The sequence below is a fragment of the Crocodylus siamensis genome, chromosome 2 (genome assembly GCF_052110815.1).
Source record: "Crocodylus siamensis isolate JL-2025a chromosome 2, ASM5211081v1, whole genome shotgun sequence".
Lineage (NCBI taxonomy): Eukaryota > Metazoa > Chordata > Crocodylia > Crocodylidae > Crocodylus > Crocodylus siamensis.
The window spans coordinates 1725089-1744068 of NC_143396.1; the positions used below are offsets into that span (position 1 = coordinate 1725089).

Genomic DNA, 18980 nt, shown 5'->3' on the forward strand with positions numbered 1-18980 from the left:
ATTTAAATCCAGCCTAATGTAACTATATTAAATATGTTGGCATTTAGAAGCCAGCTTATTTTGTAGAAAATACTCTGGTCTTTTCTGCCCCAGAATGGGGGGATATAGCACAATTACAGGTAGGTCTTCCCAGAGAGCAATTACAGTTCAATATACAGCTTTCTGGAAGTGGCGCAGTTCTTCCTTTTGGGAGTTGAACCACAGTGACCGTTTCAACATTTGAAAGCATGGTGTTGCAGAACCACATTGCTAATGTGTTCCCTCGTTGTAATGAATATTATTGGCTAATAGTAATTCGGGTATCAAAGGGGGGTATAGCTCAGTGGTAGAGCATTTGACTGCAGATCAAGAGGTCCCTGGTTCAAATCCAGGTGCCCCCTTTCTTTCTTTTTCTTCTAGGTTGGCAGAACTCCTCTGGCGGGCTTTAAACTAGGCTCATCGGGAGAAGGGGAAGGTAAGGGTGGAGGAATCATCAGACTGCCAGACCAAGCAATGCCCACAAGTACAGCCTCGCTTAGACCAATGAGCTAAACGTATATACAGGTAAGCAACAGGGGCCAGGGCAATGCTGTGATTAGGGGGCCAGTACACACATCCACAGGAGGCCTCAAATGCCTCTACACAAATGCTCGTAGTATGGGAAAAAAGCAGGAGGAACTCACGCTCCTGCTGGCTGACACCAACCCAGACAGAGTGGGGATCACCAAAACATGGTGGGACTCAACGCATGACTGGGAGGTGAATGTCAAGGGCTATAAGCTGTACAGGAGGGACAGGATAGGAAGGAAAGGTGGGGGCATGGCACTCTACATTAAGGAGGAATACCCATCCTCATCAATTAATAAGGAATTAGCGGAAGGGCACTGTAAGTGCTTTGGGTTAGATTACAGGGCAGTTGAGGGGAAAGAGACTTAACAGTGGGGATCTACTACAGACCTCCCAACCAAGGGGAAGAGCTCAACCAGGAATTCTTAGGACAGCTCACAGAGGTAGTGAAGTCTAAGGATGTGGTAGTCATGGGGGACCTGAACTTCCCGGACATCTGCTGGGAAGAGCAGTCAGCCAGGTCTGAACGCTCACATAGGTTCTTAGACAGAGTGCAGGACCTCCATCTAACCCAGGAGGTGCACAGCCCCACCAGGGGGGATGCCTTGTTGGACCTAGTGCTGGTCCCCGGGTGATGACCTGGTGAGGGGGCTGTGGGTGCTCGACCACCTGGGCGACAGCGATCATTGCCTGCTGGAATTCACCATCCAGCGCAAGGTAGCAAAGGCATGCAGCAAGGCAGCAGCCCTAGATTTGAGGCGGGCGGACTTCACCGAGCTAAGAAGGATAGTTGGAGAAGCGCTGAGGTCCCGGAGGGGAGGGGAGCCAGATGTCCAAGGAAAGTGGTTGCTCCTTAAGGAGGCGATCCTCCAAGCCCAAAGGAAGGTAATCCCAACACAGATCAAAGGGAGCAGGAGAGCACACAAGCCTCCGTGGCTCACAAAAAGCACCTGGGAATGTCTCCTAGCTAAAAGGGAGGCGCACACCCAATGGAAAGGAGGGGACATGACCAGGGATGACTATACTGCAGTTGCTTGGGGATGTAGGGGGGCAGTCAGGAAGGCCAAGGCAGAGATGGAACTGGGACTTGCTTCCCGGATTAAGGACAAAAAGAAGTCCTTCTTCAAATATATAGGGGGTAAAAAGAAGGTTCCGGGTAATGTGGGGCCCCTGCAGGACATGTTGGGAAATTTGGTCGTCACACCAGAAGACAAAGCCAACATGTTTAACGATTTCTTTGCCTCTATCTTCCTAAGCAGGGACTGGAACAGCCACCCCCCTGCTGGGCCCTCCTCAGGCCCCAGGGGAGGTGCACCTAGGCCAAGGGTTAGTGAGGAACTAGTTAGGGAGCTTCTGGAGGGACTGGATGTATTCAAGTTAGCTGGTCCAGCCGATCTCCACCCTAGAGTACTAAAGGAATTGGCTGAGGTCATTGCAGGACCCTTGGCATGGCTTTACGAGCACTTGTGGTGCTCTGGAGTGGTGCCGGAGGACTGGAAGAGGGCCAACGTGGTTCCCATCTTCAAAAAGGGTAAGAAGGAGGACCCGGGAAATTATAGGCGAGTTAGTCTTACTTCGATCCTAGGCAAAGTGTTCGAGAAAATTATGCTGGCACACATCCACGAGGGGCCAGCAGGGGATTTCATGCTTAGGGGCAACCAACACAGGTTCATCAGTGGCAGGTCCTGTCAGACCAACTTGGTGGCCTTCTACGACCAGGTCACCAAATCCTTAGATGCAGGGGTAGCAGTGGACAGTCTTCCTGAACTTTCAGAAGGCCTTCGACACTGTCTCTCACCCTGTTCTCATTAAGAAACTGGGGGGCTGTGGTGTAGACACCCACACAGTCAATTGGGTCACCAACTGGCTGGAGGGCCGCACCCAGAGAGTGGTGGTGGACAGGTCATTTTTGACCTAGAGGGATGTGGGCATTGGGGTTCCACAGGGCTCGGTCCTTGGGCCCCCACTGTTTAACATCTTCTTCAGTGATTTGGATGAGGGGGTAAAAAGCACCCTGTTCAAATTTTCTGATGCCACTAAGATGTGGGGGGATGTGGGCATGCTAGAAGGGAGAAGTAGGCTACAATCGGACCTAGACAGGTTACAGGGGTGGGCGGATGAGAACAGGATGGGATTCAACACTGACAAGTGCAAAGTGATGCACCTGGGGAAGAACAACCGGCACAATACTTACAGGCTGGGGTACTCCCTTCTTGTCAGTGCAGAGGCAGAAAAGGATCTTGGGGTCATCACTGACTCCAAGATGAACATGGGCCAGCAGTGTGGGGATGCAGTCAGGAAGGCCAACCGCACCTTGTCATGCATACACAGATGCATCTCAGGCAGGTCCAAGGAGGTGATCCTCCCCCTCTATGCGGCACTGGTCAGGCCTCAACTGGAATACTGCGTCCAGTTCTGGGCGCCGCACTTCAGGAGGGATGTGGACAACATGGAGAGGGTCCGGAGGAGGGCCACTCACATGATTGGGGCAGCAGGGCAGGCCCTATGAGGAGAGGCTATGGGACCTGAACCTGTTCAGCCTCCACAAGAGAAGGCTAAGGGGGGATCTATTGGCCTGTTACAAACTAGTCGGGGGGATCAGCAGGAGTCCCTGTTGCCCCGAGCACTGCCAGAATAGACCAGGAATAACGGTCACAAGCTGGCAGAGGGTAGGTTTAGGTTAGATATCAGGAGGCGCTACTTCACAGTCAGGGTGGCTAGGATCTGGAACCAACTTCCAAGAGAAATGGTGCAGGCTCCTACCCTGGAGGTCTTTAAGAGGAGGCTAGATGAACACCTTGCTGGGGTCGTTTGACCCCAGTACTCTTTCCTGCCATGGCAGGGGGTCGGACTAGATGATCTATCTACTCAGGTCCCTTCCGACCCGAGAAACTATGAAACTATGAAACATGAAATAATTTGTTGAATTTTTTAAAATCATATAAATCATACACATGTGAGGTAATGAAAGAACCATGATGAATTGCAAATACACATTGTATGTGAGGGGGAGAGAAAGAGCTGCAGACATATGTGACCAGGACTAACGGTCACAAGCTGGCAGAGGGGAGATTCAGGCTAGATATCAGGAGGCACTACTTCACAGTCAGGGCGGCTAGGGTCTGGAACCAACTTCCAAGAGAAGTGGTGCGGCTCCTACCCTGGGGGTGTTTAAGAGGAGGTTAGATGCACATCTTGCTGGGGTTGTTTGACCCCAGTAATCTTTCCTGCCATGCCAGGGGGTCGGACTAGATGATCTGTTCAGGTCCCTTCCAACCCTAGAAACTATGAAACTATATTATTGCTCCTTATTGTAGTTTCTGGGTCCTTTCTAGTGGATGTAGAGGACTGAGACTCAATGATCACTCTACACATGTAATAAATAGTAGTTGTTGCTGGAGCAGGTCAAGGAAAGGTGCATTGGTTCTGCAGGGAATCTACAAGTCAGACTCATTCTTTAACAACATTTAAAAATTTCTTGCAAGATGAAAACATCTGACAGGTTTGAATGACAAACTGAAGAACTAAAACAAATCCCAATTCAGATAAACGAAAAATGAAATTAGTATCTTAGCATTTTGTTGAGAACAGCAGTATAAGAGGAACCATCAATATGTTGGTAGGTGGAAGAAGAGAAAAAAAATGGGATGTCTACAAACCACCTATGAAGCATGCAAAGGCTTCCTCAGCCTGATGAAGGGTTTTTAAACCCAAAAGCTTGCTATTTTTTCCCCAAACTGTTTGCGTTGGTCTAATAGAAGATATCAGATTCACCCAAAGAACCTTGTCTGCCCTGTTACCTGTCAGCTCCATGTTCTTGGGGAACCCTGGCACAGGACACAGACTGTCTGACTCACAAAGAATTGCCCCCCCCCCACCTAAACAGAAGCTGATTAAGACGCAGTGAGAGACACACCTAAAACCCTCCAGACGAGGGTGACAAAAGTGAAACAACTGCCCTAGGTCTCATTTGCATCGGAGATGGGAACAGATGACCATTCATTTACATGAGAGATGGAGAACAGAAAGCCTGAAGCAGAGACTGCAGTGAATTCTGGGATCAGCAAAGCAGGGGAGCACTGCATGATGGGGAAGCTGTGCTCCAAATGCTAATCAACCCTCACACCCAGCTCAGCATTTATCAAACCAGTTATAATCTGGATTTACAAAGGACTTTTCCTCCCCGCCCCCGCCCCCCCAAGCAAGAGTAAGTTTACTAGGCATCTCGGGCCGTACATTCCCCGGTCCCACTATGGGAGGCCGATGTAAACTTAATTGGCTACAACTCGGTTGCCGGGGTAGGGAATGCTGAGGCAATAGACCGAGTCCGAGGGGGTGTGGGCAACATTTGAACAATGGTACGGGGTTCATCACAGCCTCCAGCCTGTTGGAGCCCTGTCCGCAAGGGTTGTCATACTTTTCCCGAGACGACTGGTGGAAGTCCTCTCCACAACAGGTTATGAACACTCCAATAATTGCCTTAAGTCTGTTAAAAGACTATAGTAAGATCTGGAAAAGTCATGCTAAGCTGAGGCTTGTTCACAGCAAGTAAAAATCCCAAACCCTGATGCTGCAATCTATTGTTTCTGAAGACACCAGGAGATATCCCATCAAGTATATCTGCTATCCATAGGAATGTCAAGCTGGCTCCCAAGTAGGTGTTTCCTGAGTATCAGTCAAGTTCCTGAGATGTTCCAACCAGATAACCCCTTGTCAATAGAGAAGACAATTTGATTTACACTATTGAGAATGCCTGAAAGAAGCTGAACTGAGGGTATAAAAATCTGTAAAAGAAGCAGCAGTGTGTGTGCTGACACCACTCGCTTTCTTCTGGAGAGGCTGCAGGAGGAAGATCTTCTCCCTTCAAGGATCGTGCTGAGAACTTTGACCTGTCAGTTCTGCAACCCGAGTGCCTTGGACTGGTGAGATCCCAGGTCTCTCTCTTTTCTTTTCTCTCTTTAAGCACAGATTTCTGAACTTGAACTGTATTAGTTAAGCTTGAGCTAAGTTTCCCTAAATACTTAGTGAAACCAGGGTATACCGTGACTATTTGTATTTGTTTTTCCTTTGCATGTCTATCACTACTAGTTCATTATATATTTCATCTATTTAGCAATAAATCACTTTTATAGTCAAACTGGTGGTAATTGGGTATATTTTGCCTTCTTTACTTCTCTTTCCCCCACTTGCTCTGCAGCAACGCCCCTCTTACCTAAGCTAAAGATCCCTGTGAAGCCCAGAAATACCGTGGGGTCTGCTCATCAAGAGGCTAAAAGATTGGGACGTGCTGAGTTTGAAACACATCAGGGAATCAGCTTGTACAGGCTGATTGACCCAGTTTGGCTCAGACGTGCCCTAATGAACTGAATGCTGGCCCATGAGGGTGTCATCTGGACACCCAGCCAGATTCAGAGGTATTCTGTTTAACTGTGTGCTTGTGTCTGACTGTAGTTTATTGTTGCTCTGATGAACTGATTCTTGGCATATGAGGGTGTCAGCCTGTCCATGCTGATCCACCCGGCCAGGTCAGGTGTGTCACGTTAATCTGTGTGTGTTTGTGTGTGTGACTGATTTGGGGACTGGAGGAACCCAGCCCCACTGAACTGAGTCCTGCAAGATAGCGCCATTGGGGTGAGGGCTTGCAGAAGGGAGAGATACAGCTCCGTATAGAAACACAAATAACACAAGCAGCACATTAATAGAATTACCAAGACCCTAGCCCTAGTAAATGAGCACACCCCAAAGTAGCGGGCAAATCTGGTAACAGCCCATGTCCCTAGACCAACACAGCTACAACCTACACCCCTATGAAGCATGAGGCACTCATACTTTTTATTCATCGATAGTAAAATTTATTTGCTTGTAGGAATACTTTTTTGACATCACCTTGTAGATGATGTGTATTTTTGTTAAAGGCATTTGGTACATACTTGCAGGTTTGTCTATTAGTCCGCATGGGTTTAATTTTAGATCAGTCATCACATTCTTTTTGGTTTAGCTCCATTCAGTCTAATAGAGTTACAGTCAATAAAGGGGGATCACAATCTCCTAGGCCAGGTGTGGCGAACCTGAGCCATGTGTGCCAAAAGTGACACAGACAGTCTGTGTGTGTGACAAGTGGCAGGTCAGGGAGGGGCAGGCTGCACAATGGCAGACAGAGCAGGGTGCAGAAAGCAGAACATTTGGGATTACAGGGCAGGAAGCAGAAAACTGAGCAGCATATTAGGTAAGGAAAAGTGTTCAGGGCTAATTTGTGGCATGTGCGCCAAAAAGGTTTGGCTTCCATTGCTCTAAAGTTCCTAAAACATGAAAAAAAAAAAAAAAAAGGCAGAAGATCAGAGTGCAAATCAATAATTAGCACTTGCCTCTTTTGAAGTGAATTAAACATTAGTCCTACTATTTGGTAACAATGGTAACAATTATTGTTTATGAGTATTTGAATATTAAAGAATGAAAAATAAAAATACTAAAAGAAAAAAAGACAACAGTAGCTTCATTTATAAGCTCTTTTATATGTCTTAGGTGAAAGTTTTTAATAGAGATTATGCCTTTGAGAATGGTTCTGCTTTCGGAAAGTAGCAAGGTACCTTACTCCCCAAATTAGCAGTGAAGACTTATTTACTCTATTGTAGACAACCCAATTAATTGATAGATAGACAAAAGAGCTCCATTTAAGAGTCAGTGAATCTAGTAAGATTTATCTTGGATAACTGAAATAGTTTATAAATGAGTAAATATAAGACATCTTAATTAAGTCCTATACAAATAAAAGAAATGAATAGGAACAAGCAAGTTTGTTTTTGAAAATAAGTCCTCAAGGATCTGTTTTGAGATATCAGATCAGCAAACTGGAAGCTTATAAATCTCCAGTAAATCCCATTACTGCTCTATGCTTAGAAAAGTCTGTCCTGGGTCTTCTCCCCAGGCAAACACGGTACAAATCTGGAGTTTGCAAAACCTAGCTTAAGTGTTGAATGTGGCCTGGACAACTACCATCTGTGGCCACTGCTAAAATTAGGTATGTATAGTGCATGCAGCCCATGGGGTACTTTTTCTATTGCAAGCCCTTTTCCTAAAGCTACTGAAATTATTGTAGCCTTAGTTGGGACAATACTTCCTCTGTACAATACCAGTGTTTGGGCATGTGAATGCACTTATACTACCATTTGTTTGGGATCCTGCTCAGCATACACTATCTCCAAACCAGAACCAGTGTAGCCAGTGTAATGCAACATTCCCTGGGTAAATTTTCACTTGCAATTAATGAAGCTGAATAAACTCCAGAACAGTTCATGTTGGAGCTTATTGCTCCTGGGTGCCACATTTACACATGTGCCTGGGACCAAAGCATGTTGAGCCAGGGTGGATCAGCCCCACGGGCCCATAGAGACTGCTCAACATGTGGCGGAGGGGCTGACTAGAGCACAAGTGTGCTACTAAGTGGGTCTAGCTGGCAGGCAGGCCCCACCCTGAAGCATGCTCATGCCCCGGCCATCTCCATCAGCATCTACACATGCGTTGCAGCAAAGTGAGTAACTCAGATATAGGATAGTACTTGTATCTGGCAGTACTAGCCTACAGTGGCATTTATTAGTTTACTGCAGGCTAATGGGGATGCACATGAGGCTTCATTGTGGAGTTAATTAGAATAATAGAAAATTAGCATTGGAAGGGAACTCAGGACGTCACATCTAGTCTATGTCCCTGCTCAAAGCAGGACCATCCCCAACTAGATCATCCCAGCCAAGGCTTTGTCTAGCCAGATCTTAAAACCCTCCAAGGATGGAGATTTCACCACCTCTCTGGTTAACCTATTCCAGTGTTTTACTACCCTCCTAGTGATCTTTCTTTTTTCCTAATACCTAACCTAAACTTCCCTTGCTGCCACTTGAGCCCATTGCTCCTTGTTCTGTCATCTGCCACCACTGAGAACAGCCCAGCTTCCTCCTCTTCCAAACCCCACTTCAGGTACTTGAAGGCTGCTATTAAATCCCCCCTCAGTCTCCTCTTCTCTAGACTAAATAAGCCCAGTTCCCTTAGTCTCTCCTCAGAAGTCACGTGTCCCAGCCCTGTAACCATTTTTGTTGCCCTCCGCTGCACCCTCTCCAATTTGTCCACATCCTTTCTGCAGTGGGGGGGCCCCAAAACTGAACACAGTACTCCAGATGTGGCCTCACCAGTGCTGAAAAGAGGGGAAAAATCACTTCCCTTGATCTGCTGGCAATGCTCCTACCAATGCAGCTCAGTATGCCGTTAGCTTTCTTTGCAACAGGGGCATGCTACTGGCCCGTATTCAGCTTCTTGTCCACTGTAACGCTCAGGTCCTTTTCTAGAGAGCTGCTTCCCAGCCAGTCACCCCCAGTCTGCACCGGTGCATGGGACTGTTCTGTCCTAAGTGCAGGATTTTGCATTTGTCCTTGTTAAGCCTCATGAGATGCTTTTGGCCCAATCCTCCAATTTGTCTTGGTCACTCTGAATCCTGGCCCTACTGTCCAGCATATCTACTACTGACCCCAGATTGGTGTCATCTGCAAACTTGCTGAGGGTGCCCTCTATGCCTTTTTCCAGGTGGATGCTGAAGATATTAAACAAAACTGGCCCAAGGACAAACCCCTGGGGCAATCCACTTGATACTGGCTGCCAACTAGACATTGAACCATTAATTACTGCCCTCTCAGCCTAATGCTTAGTCAGTTCCCCAGTAAATGCCTCGTGTAATGTGGCCCCGATGTGTCAAGAAGCTCTGCTCACCATGCATCACCATAACCCTAGAATAGCTGTCTAACTGTAGCATTTTAAGACAATGCTGCTCTGGTGTCTATTGGGAGGCCCTGTTAGTCTCTGAAATCGCATAGCATTTGAGTGTCCCGTAAAAATCAAATAAAAAGAAATTTAAATCCCTTCTAATCATACATTACAACTTTGTCTCATCTATGTTGATGGAGCCAGAGCGATGTCATATTGTAAGCCGTGCTAAGCTGCACAAGTGTCATATCTTGATTTTGTGTTATAGCAGCTTGTGTTCTTTAGCTCTCTGCTGCCTGCTGGCAACAGCGAACAGGCTACACTATAATAAGACAGGTAAATTCAAGGAAGGGGCTTGTGGAGAGACAGAAAAAGAGAGATCAACTTACACAATTGAAAGAGTTTTTATAATCCCCTTCCTTTCATAATTTCATGGAAGGAGGAAAACTTATTCTTTCAGGCTTCTGTGGATTTGCAATGAACTGTTGTCCTTTCAATGGCTCAGCACCTTCGTGGATTGCCTTGTTAGCAATTTTAGGTCATGAATAGGCAATCTTTTACTACATATGTGGTAACCTTCTTTTGTTTTTTGTTTTTTTCTCAATGTGATCATTATATCGCCTTTGTCTTTGTGGCAGAAAGCTCAAACCACATTTTAAAATTTTAACTTTTACTTGTAGTCAGTGCAGTTGCCATATTCCTTTACTTTCGGTAAGGCTTAATAGGCATTGAAATTCCTGTTCAAATCAGTCGAAACACGCTTTATATGAAAAAGTCTTTCAGCTCTCAAAGAGTCTCTTTAAAATGAATTCATTCTTAGAATGTCTTTAAATTTAAATAGCTATTTGAGAAGACACTCTCTCTTCGCCACAGTTTTTGGCAAAGTGGCTCTTGTCTTTGAATTTACGAAGGAAGTCGTTTTATGCACTGTCAGATAACTAATTCCATAATAACATGTATATTCTGTATTCAAATGGCTTTTTGTATTATTAACCAATCTATCAAGGCTCTTGGAATCCATTTTGATACATAGACCTCTAAAACAGTTACATATTAATCATATTATTAAATTAATGATGTTATATTTGAAACTTTGCATATGCATATATACACGGCCTCCCCCTCCCCTGCCAACAACTTTATATTCCAAACAATTAAAGAATAATTATGTAGATTGCATTAATAAGCATCTCCTGTAGAAAATCTTCCAACCATCACACTTTTCTTAAAATGTGAAGGTATTTTTGTCCCTAATGCAGAGGTTGCAATGCAATTACCTCTGAGTTCTGGAGGTCTAAGTGTGTGTGTGTAGACTGAATGTGTGTAGTAGGCTATGCACTGGCCAGGCAGATACATAGCTATGTATCAGGGCCCATTGTGAATAAATCAATCAAAAACATGAAGCCAGCCAGAAACCCAAGAGTAGCATGTGTAAAACAGCAGGGGGGCCACCCATGCTTTGGGATGAGGAATTAGGGTACTCACTCAGGAAAGAGGAGACCTGGGTCCTAGGACCCCCTCCCACAGCACAGTGTCACAGGTTAAGCATTACCCAGGCACTGCTCCAGCGCTCCTTTTGAAGCTGAGCCATTGCACCTTGCATTTAATAACCATCAGCTAAAATGAACTAGGAAAGTTTCTGCTCTATTAGGACCAAGACTTTAAGCTAGAACACAGCACATGCTCCTTTACAAAACAGCAGGTATCTCATTCAGCCATACAACCTTTAACTTTTACTTTTCCTCCCTGCCTCACATTTTTCTCTTATCAGGCTACCCAGGATGCTAGCTTAAAAAAAGAAACACTGGAAAAGCAGCTGGATAGCAGCTAGTTTTTGGTGCGGTGGTTAGACTGGTGTGCTGGTGGCAGGGAGATGCAGGTTCAAAGTAGGGAAAGGAGGCCGTATTCTCTTGGTGTGCTGTTTCTTGGATGAGCACCTGAATTGCTTAGCTCTCCGAGTTAAATGAACCATTGCTATTGCCTTGTGTTACTCCATTGCAGAATATGCATGGCCTGTATGGAAACGATGAGTTCTTGCCAAGAAACTAGACCCAGTTCTAAACAACAGCTGTTGTGAAATAACAGGATGTCTAAAGCCAACACTAAAGGGTAGCCTGTACTTGCTGGATGGCATTGCACCACCTGATATCAAAAGAAAGATAATAAGCCAAAAAGAAAGATCACAACAGATAGAAGACCCCAGGAATCCACTTTATGGTCATGCAGAAGTAACCAAATGGCTTCAAGAGCGAAAGAGTTTTGTGACCAGTGTTGAGCTCCTGGACGTGACGGCCAACAGGGAGCAACTGAGGTTGGGTGCCTGGAACTCCAGGAGGACCTTCCCAGAGGGGCTGATCCAGACTGGTCAACATGGCAATATGCCTGAACTGCCTGTGCATGCAAACTGGAAGATCAAAAACAAACATGATCAAATGGGGCTACAGTAATGACACAAATACATGCAAGTGTGGGACCTGGGGGAGGCACACCTGGGCCATGGGTTAGCGAGGATTTAGTTAGGGAGCTTCTGGAGGGGTTGGATGTATTCAAGTCAGCCGGTCCGGATGATCTCCACCCTAGAGATCTAAAGGAACTGGCCGAGGTCATTGCAAGTCCCCTGGCACGGCTTTACGAGCACTCATGATGCTCTGGTGAGGTACTGGAGGACTGGAAGAGGGCCAACATGGTTATCATCTTCAAAAAAGGGAGGAGGGATGACCCGGGAAGCTACAGGCCGGTTAGTCTTACCTCGATCCTAGGCAAGCTGTTCGCGAAAATTATGCTGGCACACATCCAGGAGGGGCCAGCAGGGGACTGCATGCTTAGGGGCAACCAACACGGGTTCATCAGTGGCAGGTCCTGTCAGACCAACCTGGTGGCCTTCTACGATCAGATCACCAGATCATTAGATGCAGGGGTAGCAGTGGACGTAGTCTTCCTGGACTTCCCGAAGGCTTTCGACACTGCCTCTCACCCCGTTCTCATTAAGAAACTGGGGGACTGTGGTGTCGATGCCCACACAGTCAATTGGGTCATCAACTTGCTGGATAGCCGCACCCAGAGGGTGGTAGTAGATGGGTCCTTCTCAACCTGGAGGGACGTGGGCAGTGGGGTCCCCCAGGGCTCGGTCCTCGGGCCCGCACTGTTCAACATCTTCATCAGTGATTTGGATGAGGGGGTAAAAAGCACCCTGTTCAAATTTGCTGATGACACTAAGATGTGGGGGGACATGGGCACACTGGAGGGATGCAACAGGCTACAATCAGACCTAGACAGGTTACAAGGGTGGGCAGACGAGAATAGGATGTGTTTCAACACAGACAAGTGCAAGGTGCTGCACCTGGGGAGGAACAACCGGCACCATACCTGCAGGCTGGGGAACTCTCCTCTTGTCAGCACAGAGGCGGAAAAGGGTCTGGGGGTCATCATTGACTCCAAGATGAACATGGGCTGGCAGTGTGGGGAGGCAGTCAGGAAGGCCAACCGCACCTTGGCATGCATCCACAGATGCATCTCGAGCAGGTCCAAGGAGGTGATCCTCCCCCTCTATGCGGCACTGGTCAGGCCGCAGCTGAACTACTGCATCCAGTTCTGGGTGCCGCACTTCAAGAGGGATGTCGACAGCATGGAGAGGGTCCAGAGGAGGCCACTTGCATGATCGGGAGCAGCAGGACAGGCCCTATGAGGAGAGGCTATGGGACCTGAACCTGTTCAGCCTCCAAAAGAGAAGGCTGAGGGGGGATCTAGTGGCCTGTTATAAACTAGTCAGGAGGGATCAGCAGGCATTGGGGAAGTCACTGTTTCCCCGAGCACTGCCAGGAGTGACCAGGAATAACGGTCACAAGCTGGCAGAGGGTAGGTTTAGGCTAGATATCAGGAAGCGCTACTTCACGGTCAGGGCAGCTAGGGTCTGGAACCAGCTTCCAAGAGAAGTGGTGCTGGCTCCTACCCTGGGGGTGTTTAAGAGGAGGTTAGATGAACTCCTTGCTGGGGTCATTTGACCCCAGTACTCTTTCCTGCCATGGCAGGGGGTCAGACTAGATGATCTGCTCAGGTCCCTTCCGACCGTAGAAACTATGAAACTATGAAATGCAGACCATGGAGTACCTTCTCATTTGCTGACTCTGTGATGAGACCTGTACAGACAAGAACCTCACTGCAGCAATGGAAAGAGCCACTGGTTCTTGAAAAACATCTAGTTTATGACAAGGACATAATAATAAGAAGAAAAGTCAAAATGTGGGTAGGCTCCACTCTTTTCCCTATATTTCTACCTGTTAGTCATGGGTAATTTGTCATCTCTTTTTTCATGACTTACACACACTTATGCATCCACAATGGGGATAGGTACAGAGCACATACCTCCCTGACCTCTAAGTAACCTTCTGCACATGCTCAGTTTATGAATGCACACTTACATGCCACAGTGTAAAGGAACAGAAGACAAGCCTGTGCATAAGTGGCAAAAACACTGCTTAAGTGGCTAGAAAACTGCCTTTCTGGAGCCCCAAGGGAATTCTCCCTTTAGGGAATACTCTCAGTAAGAACATTGTTGGTATTAAATAAGTTTTCAGGTTTTTCTAAATGAAACACCTTTTCATTTAAAGGTGTTCTGAATGAAACACCTTTTCATTTATGCTGTTATAAAATCAGCGCTCCTTTTGTAACATAACTATATTGAAAAGTTTTCTTTTTCTGAGCTTAAGATATTCTGTGTCCCAAATCAGCCTCCTGTACAAGGGGGTCTAGTTCTTTGAAGAGATGCTTTTGTTGATGGTGGCTATCTTTTGATGAGATGGTTGCTACCTTGACAATTTTCCATCTATAGCACATTTACAAATTTCAGTTAAAGCCTTCTCTCAAACTCTGTACATAGCAACAGAAGCCAGCAAATTATGAATATATTTGATCAAATGCATTTGATCAAATACAGTTTAAAAGAAAACAATAAAAATGATTTAAAAGATTGACCTTATAAAAACTGCTTTTTAGGTTCTGTATAAAAACACTTGGATGACTTGCAGTAAAGACTGCTGCCTTCTTTGACACTTAGGATAGGTATAGACATAGCACATAAACCAATATAAATGATTGGAAACTGGTCTAAACCTTTAACAAAATAGTTCGGCACACGTAGACCACCTTCACAATGGCAGAACCTGGTCTAAGATAGACCCAGATAGATGGAGTATTAGACTTAATTTATTTAGGTTAGAGCAGTATATCAAACTTCTGCCCCAGATCCATAGGTGGTGGAAGGGGGGGTCTAATGGGGCTTAGCCCCCACAAACACAGGGCAGCAGTATGGCCACAAGTTAGCGCAGCCACAGCCTTCTGGCAGCTGCAGCACGGGTGGGGGGGGTCGTATATGGAGAGGTGAGGGAGGGAGTAGGGCTGGGACAGGTGCTGCACAGCCAGGTCAGAGCACAGGACTGAGCTGCAAGTGGCTCATCCTGGGGGCATGGCTCCTGCTGCTATGCACACCCTGGGAGGCATTGGGAGGACGGGGGCATGTGCCCTGGAGCTATGCACAGCCTGGGAGGCGTGGGGGAGGGGGCATATGCCTTGGAGCTATGTGGGGCAAGGGTAGGCTGGGGCTGGGACTGCACTGGGATCTTCCCATGAGGGAGGCTGGGGAAGGCTGAATTTGGGGTGGTTGGCAGTGGCGCTGGAAGGGGGAGTTATGGGGCATAAGGGGGCTTCAGCCACTCCAAAATTCACCCTAGCCCCCTGAACAGCCCTCCCAGCACTGCCACCGCTTGCCCCAAGCACAGCCCAGCCCAACCCCCACTGGGAAGAGCCTGGCTCTAGCCTGCAGCCTGCCCTCATGCCACATGCAGGTCACAGGCACACGGCCTCCATGTCGTCCCAGGGTGCATGCAGCAGTGGGAGCTGCCACCCCCTCCCTGCACCAGGTGCACCCCAGATGGGCTACTCGCAGCTCGATCCCATGCCCCACCCTGGCTATGCAGGGTCTGCCCCTGCTCCAGCCCTACTTCCTCTCTTACTGTCATGGGGGGGGGGGCAGATCGAGTCCACAGAGCTGAAGGAGGGAGCAGGGCACAGGCAAGACCCATTCACCCCAGCCCCTGCTCCTGCCTGTGCCATGCTCCATCCCTCACCACTCAGGCCTCCATCTGCCCCCCTCTACAGAATTACCTGCTGGGGGGGGATGCACATGTGCACACTCAGCCCCTCCCCCAAATATTTTTTTTATCCCTCTGCTTATACCTAGATCCACAATGAAAAAGCCTCCTGCCTGCACAGCTGGGCAAAAGGTGGGGTAAGGGAATGAAGCTCCCCCACTCATGGCCACAGCCCAGAACCAGCATGGGGGTGGGGGGCTGCATGGCAGTGGGCTCCATTCCTCCACACCTGCCTGACCCTTCCCCAGCCTCACAACCCTGCGCTGCACTGTGAACCAGGGACAGAGAGCAGAGCTCCTAACTGCATGGACCTGGCCCAGCACCTCCCAGACCTGAGCCAGCAAGCTGGATGGGGATTGCATGACAGGGGGTTCTGCTCCCCACGCCCCCCTCCTGGTTCCTGGTGTGGTGGAGAGTAGGGCTGTGCAAAGCTGCAGTCGCTGATTTGATTTGGTGGCCGAATCTGAATTGAACCAGAAGACCCTTTAATCTCTCCAAATTGAACCGGAAGCCTCTGAATTGATTCAGAAAGATTCAGTGATTCGGCCATAGACACAGCTTTAAATGTTTTTTCTACGTACCTCAAGGTACCAGGCGGCTCATGAATCCAGCGATGCTGGGGTGCATTGAGTGTCCCACAGAAGTGCAGGGGGCTGCCCTGTGCGCTCAGCAGCAGACCCAGAAGCACTTCTGGTCTACTTCTAGGCCCTTTGGAGAGTGCTCTGGGGGACCCCTCAATGTCCCCCCAGCTTGGTGACTGGTGCCTCCTGGGTCGAGGGTGGGGGGGACACTCGGGGTCTCTCCATGGCTGATCGCTGATCCAGGGCACTGCAGTGGGGGGGGACCCAATGCACTCCCTGGTGGCCCCAGAAGTGGAACGGATGTAGTTCGAGTCCACTTCTGGGTTCTCTGCCAAGCACGCGGGGCCCCCCCACAGTCCTGTGGATGCTTCATCCACCCCACTATTGCAGCATTCATGAGCCACATCTTCTACCTCAAAGTATGTAGAAAAAACATTTAAAGCTGTGTCTATGGCTGAATCGCTGATTCTCCAAGTCAGCATCAAATCTTCAGATTTGGATTTGACCAAATCGAATTGGGACAGTGATCCGAATCAATGAATCGAATCAGTGTCCCAAATTTGAGCTGAATCCAAATCGAATATGGCCCATTTTGCACACATCTAGCAGAGAGGAAGCTCCATTCCACCCCTTTGCCCCTCCATCCCATGCTCAGCCATGCGGGCAGGAGATGGAGACTCCAAGAAGTTGTGCCTATCTACTGCACCAGGAATTGGGGTGGGAAGTGGAAAGCGGAGCCTCCCCTGCAGCACAGGACCCCCCAGTTTGCTGGCTGGGGGCTGGGGCCACGTGGCAGAAGGGCTCTGTTCCCCACCCTCTGCTTCTCCCTTCCCCTCTGCCCTCCCCATTAGGCAGCAGACAGGATGGCTAGTTCCCATCTGGTTCTGACTACTTAAAGGAACAGAGCTACCAGCAGCCTTTGTCAGATGGCCCAGTAACCTGCATGAGCAATGCTATTTGCTTATAAGCAGCAGTCCTTTCAGAGCTTAGGAGCATTAGTGTAACTAGGGACAGGAAGAGAAGGGCACAAGGGCCAAGCACTGAGTTGGAGAGCATGTAAGAATGGCGTCTCCCTCCCCTGGAGTCTTTGCTGCATTAAGAGAAGCCTCACACTGCTCAACCATAGGGGTGACATGGAGCACCCCCATGCCACCCGGCCATAATAGCTGGGCATGTGGATGTCAGAGGAATAGCAGGGGCTTGTGTTATGAGGTGTAGAGAATGCTTTCTCAGATGGTCTCTTCCTGCTGTAGCTTTCAGTGTACAGGCCGCTGGGGGCTGTGCAGTCTGGAAGGTCAAAGCTCGCAGGTAGTCTTCTAGATTTCAGAGGTGACATAGAAAAAATACTACTTGGATCCATGCTCAGTACTGAAAGCTCAAAAAGGTTTGCTGTCCTCAGACAGTACACCAGTCAGTCCAATTAATGTTTAGCCCAACTTAGTGAAGCTTGCCTTTAACAGGGAACGATGCATTACATGCAGTTCATGCTCCCCTAAGTCACTATGAGATTCAGGTCTCACAGCCCCTGTGTACTGCATCCAGTAGGCACTGCCTGCACCCTCCTGCCCACACCCCGTGTGGTTGCACTGTGTGACATGCCCTCCCTGTGCGCCACATGCTACACCCCCTCACATGGCCACAAGCCATGCCTCCCCACGCGGCAGCTCGCCATGGCCCCTCCACAGCCATGCGCCCCATGCCACAGCCAGGGGCCTCTCCCTCAGCCACTCCCCGCAGTGGGGAGCACACCCTGGTTCCGTACTTGAGTACTGCCTCCCTGCCCCACACTCCCACCTTGTACCAAACCATTTATCTTTCTCTGCTGAGATTTTTATGTTCACTTGTTTCTTTTGCAAAGTTTACTAATCTGCACTTTGATTCTTGTTATCTCGGCCTCATTAGTGAACTATGTTTGCTTTCTTCCTTGAATTTTTCAGTTGCTGTTTTCTTACTGCCTTCTTTGAATTGGCGTCTTTTTGCTCATTAGTGTGGGTTTTGTTTGGGGTTTTTTTTTTTTCCTTTTTTACCAGGTCATCCAGTAGTCAAGAGGCCTGTTTTTCCAGAGCTGCTTTTTGCACCTTAGCTTACTATAACATAGCATAACTACAGCTTAGTATAGCTGGAACTTCTACAGGGGTCTTTGAGTCTGTCCCTGGAACAGGTAAGACCCTCCTTTGCTTTCCCCCTGGGCCCCAAAATGTCATCATTATTCCTTTTCATAGGAGGCTTCTTAACAGCACAGATGTACCCTTGGGTAGGTCCTCTGTTCCCATTCATGCTACAGTCCAGTTCTGTGTCTCCTGACTGCCAACTCCTGAGTCCTGCCTGAATCTGTGTCTAGGTCCTTGTCCCCAGTCTGGCTCTAGGGTCACGACCGTGCCTCCTTCTGACTCCCTGGTTCATAACTAGCATTAAGTCATGATTGCCTACATCCCAGCTGTACCTCTGATGATGCCTGGCATTTCATCTAATAGAAAACAACAAATGTATATGTTGTAATATCACTAAGTATCATTGGTGTAAAAATTCTAATATAATAGAAGACTTACCACTTCTGGCTGTGTGTCTGTCTGTCTGTAATGCTCCAGGCCATCTGTGCATGCACAGCCTGGATCCTTACCAACAGAGAGACAGACAGGCGGATGTGAGGGCAGGGGTGGTCGGAACCAGGGTGTGCTCCCCACTGCGGGGAGTGGCTGAGGGAGAGGCCCCTGGCTGTGGCGTGGGGCGCATGGCTGTGGAGGGGCCATGGCGAGCTGCCGCGTGGGGAGGCATGGCTTGTGGCCATGTGAGGGGGTGTAGCATGTGGCGCACAGGGAGGGCATGTCACACAGTGCAACCACACGGGGTGTGGGCAGGAGGGTGCAGGCAGTGCCTACTGGATGCAGCACGCAGCCACGGGATGGGGTGTACCCATCATGTCCGCTCCCTGCACGGCACCTTGAGGCCACATTGCCATGTC

At 48.4% G+C, this 18980-nt stretch overlaps 1 non-coding gene across 1 annotated transcript; it reads left to right on the forward strand.

The window, feature by feature from the left end:
• Positions 1 to 308: 308 nt before the first annotated feature.
• TRNAC-GCA (transfer RNA cysteine (anticodon GCA)) lies at positions 309 to 380 on the forward strand. Its single transcript has one exon. It is a non-coding gene; the product is annotated as a tRNA-Cys (tRNA).
• Positions 381 to 18980: the final 18600 nt, after the last annotated feature.